Here is a 15,560-nt window from a genome sequence, read left to right on the forward strand (position 1 = left end):
ATAATCCCTAAGTAAGTGATAATTTCTAAACTAAGTAAGTAAACTAAGTAACTGATAAATTCTCTATGGAATTGCCTCTTTCAAGAGGAAATGTGCCAGTTTTAATTCTATTGGTTTCTACGATCTTTGCTGCATGATGTGGGAATGAATCCAAAAAGGAAGCCATAGAGTTTTGGGGCCTTATAAAACATGCCTTTATTTGAAACAGGATACAAGGATAATTTTTGTCATTCCTGTCACCTCCAGCTCAGCCACCACCATGTACATTTGCATTTCCCCCATTTGACTCTTTAAACCTTTTACATACCATACAATTTTACATCTTCCCTGATGATCTGTTATTTTTTCATTTAACCCTAAAAACCTTTAAAAGCATCTCATTTCAGAGACATACACTCTTCTTCCTAGCTTCATCGAGTTTATTTTTCTATTGAAGATTATATGTGTTTCTGAATACCACCTACACTGGTAGTTAACTCTCACGTGAGTATTTTGGCTTCCCCTAACCCAAAGCTGATAAATGCTAGTTTGCTTCAAAAATTCAACACTCAGTGAAATTAGTTTGTGACAAATGTAATGGTGCAAACATTTATTTTAAAGTAGCAAATATTTATTTACACGGACATAGTCCGAGCAAATCAAATACATTGGCTTTGTATATAAAAATGAGGCCATCATGACCCCATAAAAGGACAGATTTCATGGCTTCTACTTTTTGGTAGTGATTATAGATTTCTGTTGGTTGATCCATTCTATACATTCTAGTCCTCCTTAGACCAGGAGATCATACCTATGAAAAAGGCTTGCTAGCATTGAGATGCTCCAATTTTTGTAAGCAGTTAATGCTACTATTTTTATTAAAAGCTAACTGGTCCACGTGGAGTTAGTGATTTTACTATCACTTATTGACTACTTCCTGTGTTCAAGGCACTGTGATAGAGGATGCCCATACATCATCTCCTTTAAATTCCCATGACTTTACGGAGGTAGAGTCTCTTATGCCCATTACATAGGTGATAAAACTGAGGTTCAGCAAAATGAAGGAGTTTCTGTAGGGACAGAAAGGGGTTTCTGATTCCACAGCTCAGAGTCTTTTTATTGGGATCATCAGCAGATAGCTTAATTCCTATATTCACTGGTCATAAATGTAGACAGATTTAAAAAGCTCTCAGAATTGAAGGACAGGAAATCAAAACTAAGGAGAAATTCTCCTGGACTCACAGTTGGCAACTTTTTAAATGATGAAATTGACCATCCATAAATGAGGACACACCAGAGTAATTAAAAGAGGGCAAGGTAAGATACAGCTCCAGGTGGTCGATGGTCTCATGTCTCCATGCTTCTGTTAGAAGGGTCCCTTAAAGAGCTGTCAACTGGGAGGAGTTGGTCTCTGGGCTTGCCTGTCAGGACGTGCTCCGAGGACACGTGGAGATCAGTTTAGACCAAGCACTGTGATAAGTGACACTTGAGTTTACATCATACTTTGGATATTTTGTGTATTTAAATTGCAGAGTTGTAACTCACAAAGTGTCCAAATCATCTTTGTCATTCTTTGTTATTAGGAATGCTGAACCCTCTGAGAGGATGTCATATTAGATCATATTTCCTGTTCTGAAAACTTGCAGGTTTCTCAAGAAACAAAAATAACACCGGGAACACTAACAAAGTAGAAAGAAAAATGGCATCATTGTTTTCTGTTGAGCTTTTGAGACATTTCTAGAGGCTTCCACAGGTCAGCTTAAGGTATCATCTTTTTTTTTCATGTCCTGAAGGAAGCTAAGTGTATATATGATGACATTTTTCATTTAGATATAGTTGATGTATTTTCCAGACTGTGGAAAACTGGGAAATGACTTTTCATTTAAATATAAGTTAAAACCCTTTGGGAAGTAAAATAATTAAAGAAATATAGAGAAATGGCTGTTTCCTAGTCAACAGGAGAAAAGGAGAGTCTTTTGGTTTTAAAATTAGTTGTTAGGGAAAACATTTTTCTTCCCATCAAACTTTCAGGTTTCCTTCTTTAAAATAGATTAATCATAGCTATGTAGGCTTAGTTTTCTGCCTGCTTGTTAAAATGTGGAAAATATGAATAGTGGCTTCAAACTTTCATGAGTGAATTGTCATTTTGTGCCTTTTTATTATTAGCCTGTATTTCAAACTCCACATTGCAGGAGCTCACTCATTACTTCTGAGCCTTTCACTGGCAAGAAGATGCTAATGGATTATGTAGACCATGTCTTTATGAACTGACAGTGAAATTCCAAAGGACAAAACAGCTTCCAACTGTAATTCAGTGGCATGAAAGTGTTGTCAACCCATCTGATGGGGGTTTTGGAATTCACACATTTTAGGACCTCATCATACCCAGACACCTGCTCATCTTTTCTTGCTTCAAAAAACCCAAATTTGTTCTTTTTTATTTATCTTCTAAAAAATCAAAATATACAATGAAATTATACAACCTGCTTTTGTCTTCAAAGTAACTCTTAAATCACAGAAGGCAGATATCCTTGGCAGACATGGGTATGAATATGGACTGTGTCATGACTTTGGACAAGATATTGAACTTTTCTAAGGCTCAGTTTTATAACATTTTGGATGAGGAACAGTATAGAGTAAGTGGAAAGCAGTATTCTCAATGTGTGATCCATAGACCAGCAGCATCAGCAGCACCCTGGGATCTAGTCAGGAATAGAAATTCCCAGGCCCCACTCCAGACCCACGGAACCAGAGACTTTGGAAGTGGGACCCAGTCATCTGTGTACGAACATGCGCTTCTGATGCATTTGAGAACCAGTTGTGTAAAAATTAGCCATAATATATACAGAGGACTTGCCTGTCACATTTTAGAACTTCAAGCATTTAGAAATAATAAAAATAATAAAATAACAGCAATACATAATAAAATAATAGCAATAATAAAAATAGCATTTAGAATAAAAGAAAAATAATAGTATAAAATAAAAATAAATAATAAAAATAATAGCATTTAGAAGTTCAAGAAATAGTAACAATTCTCTTTCTGTTATTATCTCCATTATACAGAAGGAGAAACTCAAGCAAGGAGCCAGGTGGTGATAAAGCTGGAAGGAGCACTGGGGCCTCCTTCCTCAGCCGAGTGGTGGAGTAGCCCCTTTCTCCACTCGGCACTCTCCTTTTGCAGGACGTGGTGGATGGTTATATATAAACCTCAGTTACAAGTGCAGAAAGTGTAGGAGGAGATCATGGCTTTTCTGGATATAAAATCGTAATACTAACCCATCTCCCTTCTGGGGCCACGTGATAAGAAACGGTCTTTCCCCTGATGAGAACTATTCTAGAAATTCTAAAATCACAAATTATGATCTGCTTAGAATTACAGTTTTAGCATTGGAAGTACTTTTAGAGACGATCCATTTCAGTTGTCAAACTGCTTTCCAGAGACCAGTGGATCTCCTCCCTGCTGCAAGTTAGAATCTCTTGGGGGGGTTTTAAAGAATTCTAATGAGAACACTCAACCCAGAGGTTCTGATTTAGCTGATCTAGTGTAGTTGGTTAAAAGCTTCTTAGGTAGAGGTGCCACATAAAACACAGGACACCAGGTAAACTTGGACACCTAGGTAAATAATAAAAAATCATTTCATTGCTTATCTGAAATTCCAATTTCACTGGATGTCCTGTATTTTTATTTGTTAAATATGGCAACCCTATCAAAGGATTCAAAGGTCTAGCTAGGGCTGAGAACCGTTCTTACAGGGTTTCCACTGAAATACTACAGGTGCCATTAGAATGCCAGAGGGAGCAGGGCACCATCTGTGCCCATCAAATCTGTTTTTTTTACCCTTTTACATTAAATTTTGTAAATTTTTACATTTACATTACAAAAATTTACGTTTTTGTCTGTTTTATGTATCTCTGTAATTTTGCTTGCAAAGAAAATTTTTCATTACGACTAAAAAAGGTTTGTAAACCTATGATCTAGTCTGATGTCTTTTTCTAGATGAAAAAACTTAAGACCCAGGGAAGATGGCTCTTGGCTAAGCTCTCATAGTTAATCAATTGCAAAACAAAACTGTTCCATCAGTGGCTGCTGCAAGGACCCTTTTCGTTTTGCTGAGCTGTAGTTTAGCAAGAGGAGGTGCTATGATCCTATATCTAAAAGTGCTGGACAAACATTTGGCAAGTCCTTAGAGTTATGCCAGACACTGTGCCAGGTGCTGGGCACAGGAATTAAGATGTGGTTTCCGTTCTCAAGGAGCTGATAAAGGGGGAGAAACATAAACAGTGTTGCTGCCTCTAGGAAAAAGTACCATCTATTTCTATGGCTTGTTCTCTCCATAATTTGACTATTCAAAGTAACTTTCTTTGATCCTAAAGATAAAAACAGTGAGAGTAGAGGAAAATACTGGGTTTCCCAGAGGGAGCTTGGAATCTAACTGTAATTTCCATTTTGAAAGTTAAAGGAATGAAGAATAGATGATGACAAATGACATGGAGATGACTGTACCTTGTGCTGTGGTGTGACTCACAATGGCCACACCTGTCAGACTTTTTGACAAATGGCCTCAAATGTTCTCCAATTAAGTGAAGCACATAGAATTTAATAGTTGCAGGGAATAAAAGAATGTGTCCTTCCATTTTAGAGAGTAAATTTACTCCTATCCAGATGAGGATGGGTAATCATTAACAGTGTTTCTGTGCCATATAAAAAAATAAAATCAAATAGGCATCAGATGGAGTGGAGGTAATGCATTCTCCAGAGACCTCTCCCAGCCAGAGTCAATTTGGCAGGGTTTGTGATGGGCAATGAGGAACAACATTTGTTCCCTAGCGCCACTCTTGGATACCAAGGACCAAGAAATTAAAGGAAACTCCAGCTGCTTCTCCTTGTTGCCATGTGATGGGAAGACATTTCAGGTGATCAGTTGGCCTCAGGGAAAGAGGTGGAGTAAGTGAGACTAACAAGCCATAAACAGCTCAATCTTGAGGGATAAGAGAGCTCCAGAGACACAATTATCTTCCCTGAAGAGTTTGGACTTTGAATCCAACCAGTCCCCAAGGCTCACACAAGTGGGGAAATTGCAGTCTGTTGACACCATTTACAGAACACTTATTGATTTCTAGGTCTTGGCATTTTCCACTTTTCATCATCACATCTCTCTTCCTACCACCGTTACCACCAGCCGAATTGTCTCCTGCATGCCCTTAAGTTTCATTATGGAGGTTACCCTTAGCTGCGATTCCCAAGCCTCCCCATTACTTCCCTCCAGGATCACTACGGGTCTAAGAACCTAAGGGTAAGAATCTCTGAGTTACAGAGTGACTTCTAGGATTTATAATCTGAGTCTTTACCATTTGAGGATAAAAGGTATTCATTTACTACTAGATTCCCCACAAAGTTGTGAAAAATTTTAAAATAACTGATACTCAATTGTATCTGTACAAACAAACACTGTTCTTTTTAATATAGTCATCTTGGCATATATAAATTTATTCTAATAATTCATTTTGGAATTTTTTCTTTTGAAATTGTTTTCAGAATCAATTTGCCAGCCTCATTACTTCATAGCCACATTTTGTTTTTGACAAAAATGGTATTATTGCCTGGATTTATCAGATTTACTTTTGAATGATACTGGGCTGATTGCAAAAAACCAAATTCACCCTCAGTGGATGAAGATATGTTCCCCTTAAGGGAACATGGACACCATACTGAACAATGGGCTGCATTTTCTTCCTCAGTCTACTGAAATGAATAGACATGAATTATTGAATGATTGATTGGGTCACTCACTCATTCAACAAACTTGTTTTGAGCACTTTTGTGTAAATATTGTGATAAGTTTTAGGAATATCACGATAAATACAAAATGTGAGGAACCAAAATAAATAAAACGTGAGAGACTAAACTATATGATTAAGATCCTTTCCAGTTATAAAATTCTATATTTACATATTTTTTAAAAGTTTATAGTCTTTAAATTTCTCAGAGTATTTTATGCAAATTTAGTATTACTGACAAAAATGTATAATTCCCTGGCCTTCACTTGGATGCCTAAGTTTTGATGTGCTAGCTAAAAAATATAATTATTATTTAAAATCACTCCTTATTCACATGTGGTTACATCTGTGACAAAGACAGTTAACTGTCACCCAATATCTAACATCCTCTTCTAACTTTTAATATTTGAACCCTCTGAGGTTTAATTAGGTTCCTGATGTCCCAGCTACAGACCACATTTTTCACATGCCCTTGTATCTGGGTGTGGCCATATGACTAAATTCAGACTAACAGGCCCTGATGTGTATCTTCCAGATCATAGTCATAAAATGCAGAGCTTTGTCCTCCATTTCCTCTTTCTCCCTTCCTGAAAGCTGGAATATGGATGAGGTGCTGGTGAGTCAGCTTGGGCTATGAACATGAGGATAACACCTCAGCAGGTGGCGAAGGAACAAATGAAAGGAACGTGAGCACCTGGATGATCTTATGGAACAATGCCAGCCAGGAATAATCTTCCTCCCTCTGGACTGTGATTGAAAGGGAAAGAGTCTTCTATCTTGATTTGAGTCATTGTATTTTGGGGTCTAACCTAAGGCTAGTCTACATTCCAAATGATACATCAGGGCAGACATTTCAAGTCAACTGTCTTTTCACTCTTTGAACATTCAGAAGAAAAGAAATTAAATCCTTTCATTCACCTCAGTACTCTGTACTGAGTCATCCAGATATAGCCTATGCCTGCTTTTCCAAGAACTTTTCCATATAAGCAGTAAGACTGTCCCTCCTTTGGTCTCTACATCTCCTTCAGGAGCTCTGAAGGCTCCTAGCAAGACCACTCCTACAGGCCTCCATATGACCACTGGCAGGAGAGAGATGGGAGGCTTGGTGCAAAAAATACTTCACATAGGAATGCCCTACCCTTGAACTCTACATCATCACTGGCAGAATTAAAGAGGGAACCCCCAATTCTTCAGGCTTCTGGAAGGACAATCTCCCTCCCTTATCCTCCTGGCTGCCCTCTAATGTCCACAGTCTTGCCACTATCATTTTCCTTGAGGTCTCAGGAATAATCTCATTGAGCCTCACATATGTGTTTATATCAGTAACTACAAAAATTTAGGGCTCTGGAGTCATTCATCATTCCCTGGACTCTCATCTTCATTTGGGTCTGGATAACCTCCTTGTAGAATCTATCCCACCCCTCTCCTGCCCCTGTGCTCTTGAAACTCAAGGTCAATTAATAGAAAAATATCCTATATGTCCTCAACCTCTTTTCTGAATATGCACTTCACCTTCTCGTTCTAACTAAAATCTGACTCTCCTCTGGGGCAATGCTTCCCATGGAGCCCTCTCATGTGGTGACTATTTTCTCCCCTACATCCTTTGTACTGCTGAACCTGGAGGTAGGTATCCTCCTTTCCCTCCTTGTTGCCCCAGGATTGAATTTCATGTCATCTGAGGGCCATCCACTTCCCATCCTTGTTATAATCATCTACAGATCTCCCGATCGTTCCCTCTAGTTCCTTGGAGATTTTAGCTTGTGGTTTACTATCATACTCTTTAATACAACTCTAGTCACAAATCTCGATGATTTCAATGTTCATGTAGATGATCCTTTGAACACCCTGGCTGTGAGCTCTCTTTTACCGATCTTGTCCTCCACCCACTCCTACCACCACCAACCACAACTCCTCCCGAACCTCAATTCCAAACTTCCCACTCTCCCAGTCTCTTGGTTTACTAGCTTACCTCCTCTAATACTTCAAATCAACAATCCTTTGATTGGAATCTACCATCTATTGATTCTATGAATTGTTTTATGGCTCCTCATATCCTTCATGTCCACATTTCCATTCTTATTCAGCTTAGTCTCTATGGTTCATCATTGTAATCACTTCCTTTCAAGTACCCTCAACTGCATTGCCCCTTTCTTCGTTGTACTACCTGACAAAAACCTAACTTTGTTAAGTCCAACTCTGCCTTTTTTTCATTCATGCCGCTGAATTTGGATGTAGATAAACACACAACCCTGCTCACTAGTCTCATTTAACTCACAATTGCTAACTTCAAGTTGTCAATTCTGCTAGAATTTTCTAATCTATTCCCTCTCCCTGACTCCTAGACTATTTCACACTCTCTCCTCTCTCTTCAAAATTTCAACACCTCCTTACCAACACTTACTCTCAGCTGATGACCTTGCTTTCTATTTTCCTGAGAAAATAGAAGCAATCAGAAGAGAATTTTCACAAGGTCCCATCCATATCTAATAGCATCTGCCTATAAATTCTCCTCCCTTCTAGTCACTATAGATGAATGTCATGTTCCTATCTAAGGACAGCCCCTCCACTCGTACATATCTCCTACATCATCAGTTTTTCTCCCACTTTACTGAATTATTCCCATCAGCATACAAAGTGTGGTAATTTTTCCTATCTTTAAAAAAAAGCTCTCTGGTAACCCCATTTATCTACACCCTTTTATAGCAAAAATTCCTGAAAATTTTATATATACTTACTGTTTCCAATTACTCTCTTTCTACGTTTTCTTCAGCCCTCTCTAATCAGACCACCAACCTGTCATTCTACCGCCATGCCTCCAGTCAAGACCTCCAAAGACCTCCAGTTTACTCGAAGGTTAATTTTCAGTTCTTATGTGACTTGACCTATCAGTATCATTTGACCTAGTAGTCAAATCTCTTTCCCACCTTGAGAACTCTTTTATAACCATAATCTATATTTAAAAGTCTAGTCAGGTTTAAAATGCAAGTTGCCATGCAAAGCCCCAGTGGTATCAAATTCTCAATTAGGAGATATTCACCTCTATGAGGGAAATACTGTGAGAAAATCAAACAAATAATGAAGAAAAAGGAGGACCCAAGAGCTTGTCCTTCAAATTGATGATGCCCACATCTTAGCATGGAGGTCTGAAAGCTAGAAAGAACTTTAGAGTTTGTCAAGTCCAACACTCTTATTTTACAATGAGAAGACAAATGAGGCTAGAGAAGAGTAGCGATTTCTCCACTGTTACAGAGTGGCAGAGTTGGGACTAGCACCTAGGTCTTCTGCCTCAAAGTGCTTAATCCAGTATCCAGTTTATGCTGCTTTACCTCTCATATATGTATCCTATATATATATATCTGTATTAATAAACCCTTTAGAAGCATATATATGTAAATATATATAATCATATATGCACACAATGTGTACATATCATATATTTACACATATATAAATATAGTATATATATACATCTCTACATATTTGTTTGGTTTTTTAAAGATGATTTTTTCCTGAATGAAAGAAGAGTTGAGGACAGCTCACCCACTCCTTTGCTGTCTGCTGTTCTCCCCTGGTATAGTCAGATATCCCTACTTGGGTCCCCTGGGATCATGCCCACTTTCTACCAAGACAGGGCTGATACTGAAGCAAAAGGACTATAGGAAGTCTTTCACTTAGCGGACCACTGGCTGAATAGGAAACTCTCTGCGCCACCTTCTCTCTTAAGTTGATGGAAAGAGGCTGGATCTGGGGAAAAAGGAGACTTAGTTTTGGTCCTGGATAACTCACTGAGTGACCTTGGGTGTTTTTCTCATCTGAACAATAAGAGGCTGTATTAGGTAAAGTCTTAATTCCTCCCTCCTACTCTGCAGTGCCTCGAGCTAAGGTTCTTTGGGCTGACCTCATGCTGTCTGTGACCTCTTCTCCTAGCCTTCACTCCTTCTCATCACTGAGCTTCTTGCCTGCCTAGACGTGTGCTATCTGCTTGTCTGTCTTGGTCCTCTTAGCTGACCTCTATAGGTGGGACTACTGGACTATATGATCTGTGGTTTTTGCCAAGCCCCTTCCTATGTAATTAGACTCTTGGTTCAGGCTATAGCTAGACAGCTACTTCCCAGGGTCTGATATGACATGAAAGAATGGATAAGCAATAGGGGAAGCAGGTCTCATAGGTGAGGAGAGGGAGGTAGCACAAAAAAAGTACTGGAAAGACAAGAAGAGGAAAGACTAAAAGAATGGCATTAAGAAACTAAAGCATCACACTCTCTGATAGTGACTCTGGCCTAAAAGAATATAAGAAGTCTGTAAGAATACGTGACTTGTAACTAATAGGAATGCAGCATTTAATACTGATTAAGAGTCCTTCCCACATCTAAGAAGATAGGAAAAAGGCAGAAATTAGAGGCAGATTAATTTTTTTGTCTTAATGCATAGGAAAGGCAACATTTGAAAACTCCTAGAATTTTAGAAGTCTCAGATCATGCTAATCTTCCATGGTTACTTTTCCTTGCAGTCATTTGCATACAAAGTAGAGATTTTTAAACACTTGGCTCTCAGAGTCTCAGAATTGGATTAATCGCAATCTAATATTCATGACAAATTATCATCGCCGAACTAAGCATGGTCCTTTTTCATTAATGGTATTTGCTTAATATAACATAATGAATGATGGTGGAACCATTGCCCAGTCCAAGAACTAGAATATTTTTAAAGTGCTTACATCTACCCACCTGCTCTTCTTGTACCCCATCCTCCACGTTCCCTACAGAAGCAACCACTCTGATAAATCCCGTTGTTATCATTTCTTGCTTTTGTCTTTTTTAGTTTTATCACACATATAGTTATGCCTCAACAATATGGTGTTCAATTGGCTTGTTACTGAACCTTATAAACAGAGTAGCATCGTGTGTGCATTCTTCTGAGACTTGCCTTATTCATTCGTTATGTTACTAAAATAATTCCATGGAGTTGCCTGTAGCTGTGGTTCTTTCCTTTTCACTGTTGCAAAATATTTTACTGTGTGACTATGTCACAATTTATTTTCCAATTACCCTGTCAATGAACATTCTAGAGGTTTCCAGATGTTTTTACTCCTACGAATTGTTTGCTGTGGATATTCTAGTACAAGCCTGCTGATATCCATGTGCTAGAGCATCTCAAGGACATGCTCGCAGGATTGAAGTCAGTGGTTAAAGGATCATCCTTACAAGACAATGCCAAATTCTTTTCCACTAGGAGTCTGACAATTTATACTCAAAAGAAATGCAAAAGAGATCCTGCAATCTATGTCCTCTTCAACACGAGGTATTATGAGACTTTTTAATTCTTGTCAAACACATATAAAATGGTATTTTAATACAATCTTTATAAAACTTTTCCTGATTACTAATCTAGTTAAGCATTTCTTCAAGTCTTTATTACCCATATCTGTTTTCTCTTCTTTAAAATGCCTCCTCATGTCATTGGCCCTTTTTCTCATTAAATTGTTATCTTTTTCTCATTAATCTCTAGGAGATCATTATATATGCATGGTACTAATATTTGTTGGCTATGTGTGATGCCAATCTCCCTTCTCAGTTTGTATTCTGGTATTCAATTTTTTCTAAGGGGTCCATTGATGAACAAAAGTTCTTGTTTTTCATGTACTTTTAATGCTTTTTTGTATCTGGTTTAAAAAAATTTTATATTCCCTCAGATCAGAAGGAATTTTTAAAAGTTATAGTTCTAATTTATTGCTACGATTATGTAGAAATACAATAAACTTTTTAATGTTGATCTTATATCCAGTTACTTGCAAACTTTCCATTATTTCTAGTTGTTTTTCCATAAATTCCTTTGGGTTTTGTATGGACATACCCACAACATCTAAACTAAAAAAGATAAACAGTGGTTTAAAAGAGGAAAGAAAATGTTAAAAAAAAACTCTGAAAATCCACGACAACATGGATGGACCTCGAGGGAATTATATTAAGTGAAATAAGCCAGATAGAGAAGGACAATCTCTGTATGACTCCACTCATGTGAGGAATTTAAACATGTGGACAAAGACAACAGATTAGTGGCCACCAGGGGAAAGGGGGAGGGGGTGGGCACAAAGGGTGAAGGGGTGCACCTACAACACGACTGACAGACAATAATGTACAACTGAAATTTCACAAGATTGTAAACTATCATAAACTCAATACAAATTAACTTTAAAAAAATCTGAAAAACAAAAATACTTGATCACAAAAAAGGAAAGAGAGTAGATAAAAGACACACAGAAACAAAAAATGAATAAGGCAAGTGTTCTTGTGTAATAATTAGAAGAATAAGAGAGCAGAACCAAACAAATGTGAAACAAAGAGATGATAAAAATAAGAGGAGAAATCAATAAAATAGGAGTTAAAAACAATAGATTCAGCAAAGTTAAAACTAATTCTTGGAAAAGACTGACAAAATTGATAAACCACTGGCAAGACTGATTTAAACAAAGAGAAAGGTTAAAAAAGCAATATTATTAATAAAAAGGGGATATAACTACATATATAGTAGAGATTAAAAAGATAATAAGCAAACTCAATCAGCTGGTTTATGCCAATAAGCATGAAAACTTGGACAAAAGGGACACATTCCCATAAAAACTTATATAATTTATCAGAAATAACAGAAGATGAAATAGAAAGCTTGAAAAGTATTATAATTATTAATGAAATTGAAACAGTCATCAATAATTTTCCTACAAAGAAAACATCTGGCTCAGATATATTTACAGGTAAATTTTATCACACATTCAAAGACTAGATCCTTGTAACTTATACAACTCCTTAAAAAGAACAGAAAAAGAGGGAATACTTCATACTCATTTTATGAGACCAGTACTACTTTTATAGCAAAATACGAGAAAGTACAGGGGCTGGCCCCGTGGCCGAGTGGTTAAATTCGCGCGCTCCGCTGCAGGCGGCCCAGTGTTTCGTTAGTTCGAATCCTGGGCGCGGACATGGCACTGCTCATCAGACCACGCTGAGGCAGCGTCCCACATGCCACAACTAGAAGAACCCACAACGAAGAATACACAACTATGTACCGGGGGGCTTTGGGGAGAAAAAGGAAAAAATAAAATCTTTAAAAAAAAAAAAAAAAAAACGAGAAAGTACAAGATAAAGAAAGCATAAGAAAATACCATCACTGAGCCATTTCAACCCATTTAATAAAATGGGTTAATAGTAAATAAAAGAATAATAAATAAATGGGTTAATAAATATAGATGTAGAAATCTTAAGGAAAATATTAGCTAATTAAATTTATCAATATATACAAACTATACTATGTCATAGCTAAATTAGGTTTATCCCAAGGATGTAAAGCAGATTTAATTTTTAAAATCTATAAATATCATTTGCTTCATTAAGAGATTAAAGGTCAATCCACATGATCATCCCAACAGACGCGTATTTACTTTTTGATAAAACTCAACATGAACACACGATTAAAAAAAAACTCCTCTCATTTAACTAGGATTAGAAGAGAATGTCTCTAACCTGATAAAGTTAACCCACAAAGAAAATTAAAGAATAAAAACGAAAGAAATTACCACAAACATCATCATCCTAAATAGAGAAACATTGGAAGTACTCCCTTTAAAACCCAGCAACAAGACAAGAATGACTATCATTGCCACTTCAACTCAGCATTGACTGGAGATTCTTTTAGAAGCATACATCCTTTCATAGAATCTCATATCAACCTTCCCCTTAATGTAACTCTAAAAACAGGTGTTCTTGGACTCAAGATACAGGGTTCTGAAAAGACAGAACCCTCCTCCCTCCCCCAAAATCATTACCAAGTTTCTCTTTAAAAATAACACTCAGCAGCACGATCCACTTTAGTAGTCAATTTAAAGAAGGAAAAAAAGAGATAGTATAATTTGACATAGTTAGTTGTAAATCCAGGAGTATTATCCAGGTTAAATATCATCTCGCTCTGGGACGAAGGAATTAAACTCATTTTGCTTTCTCTTCTTCAACATATGCAGAACTTAAAGAGCTGTTTCAGCCCATAATTTTGCTCATCTTATGATCCAACTGGTATTATACTGAATAACATTTGTAATTTAACTGTATTATGTGTGTGAACTTTGGACTCCAAGGAGAACTAAAGAGACACTTTATGGCACTGAAATGATAATTTTTTTAAAAACTTTTTGCACTCATTTTTTTTTCACTTTGAAGAAGGTAGCAGAAATTCTGGTTCATTTATGCTTTGCTCTGAAAATCCAGATGAATTTTTAGTGAAGAGAATGACTTATTTCAGAACCAATGCCTTTCATTCATTTGACAGCTACTTCCTAGGTACCTCCTGTGTGCCAGGCAGTGTTCTAGGCACTGGTGATGTAACAGCGAACAAAACAGAACATTCAGTCCTTGTGTTGCTGAAATGTCCAGAAACACGTAAGTGTTGTTCAATAACCAACACTGGACAAGGGTGAGTCTAGGAGGTCCTAGATTAAGGATCCTCTCTCCCATGAAGTACTTTCCTTTTCTCTCTGAAAACCTTCCATCACTATATTTTAGATACAAGAAAAGTGTCTGGGTTGATCACCTTCCATGCTTCTGTCACTGCTCCAGACCAGAGCTACACCTCACTCAGCATTTCTTGGTAAATTAATTTCTAATAACAACAATAGTCAGCATTGAAAGGGGATCTTTCCAAAAGGTATGTTGCATGCACTGTCTCATGAAAATTCTGCAGTTAGGCATTATTGTCATTGATGAGTGTGAAACTGAGGCTCAGAAAAGCTCAGTAATATGACACATTATGGATATTAATTCAAGTCTTTCTGATTCCAAAGCTTTCAGGAACATCTTCCAATATATCTGGCTGACCTATTCATTCATTTATGTGTGCATGCATGGATTCACTCTTTCATTTACTATCTCAGCAAATGCTGAGTTATATATCAAAGAGAATTTTGCATTTCATGTTGTTCTCCTGAGTGCATGCTGAGTGCAGTCTTTATCCATAATCCATCAATACCATATTTTCCCCAGCTATGTAATACCGTGCAACCCAAATGGCATTCGAGTCCTCCTTGCCTCTTCCCTTACCAGTGTAAGTACAGAAAAAGTCAATTAAAAAAGTTTTAACAATTAGAGTTCTTTCCAATGGAAACACCTGACTTGTAAAGTGGTGAATTCCCTAATTACTTACCAATGGAGGAGTTGAAGCAGAAGCTGAATAAGGATAGGATAAAATGGATTCATTCATTCATTTATCAAATAAATACTCATTCAGAGTCAGGAATTACTAGACTATGACACTAAACAAACCAAAGAAAAACCCCTGCCCACATGGAGCTTACACTCCAGTGAGAGGGAAGACAGATAAGATGACCTTTCAGTTTTCTTCCAACACAAAAGCTCTAGGTTATTAGAAATGGGGAGAAGAAGCAGAAAGAGAGTGATGCAACATTTTTTGTTGTTGTTTTTCTGCAAAAGCTGCAGGACAGATTCAAGTTTAAGGGCAGATTTGGGAACAGCGACTGCAAATCTAAGCCTGTTCATCATCTGTGTTCTGTGCTGGTCCTCTGCTCACCTCTCAGACTCACCGGCACACATAGATAACAACACTGCCAGTAGGCACCACCTTTATGTTATAAATTACACCCGTAAAAGCACAGGACCTTCTGTTCTGCTAACTGCCTGTGGGGGAGACTGGCAGTCACCGCAAGTCACTGCCCTCTTCTGACCCTTTCTTCATTCCCCAATTCACTCACTTCCCCCTAGGAGAAATTCTCTTCTTTCCGCCCACTCAAACTTGATTCG

General features: G+C 37.5%; 1 protein-coding gene across 20 annotated transcripts in view; it reads right to left on the minus strand.

Annotated features, from left to right (window-relative positions):
* The window catches only part of NCKAP5 (NCK associated protein 5), a 918,003-nt gene that overhangs the window by 23,593 nt on the left and 878,850 nt on the right, over window positions 1-15,560 (minus strand). The gene's annotated exons all lie outside the window — the stretch shown is intronic.

Source organism: Equus caballus, chromosome 18 (assembly GCF_041296265.1).
Source record: "Equus caballus isolate H_3958 breed thoroughbred chromosome 18, TB-T2T, whole genome shotgun sequence".
Lineage (NCBI taxonomy): Eukaryota > Metazoa > Chordata > Mammalia > Perissodactyla > Equidae > Equus > Equus caballus.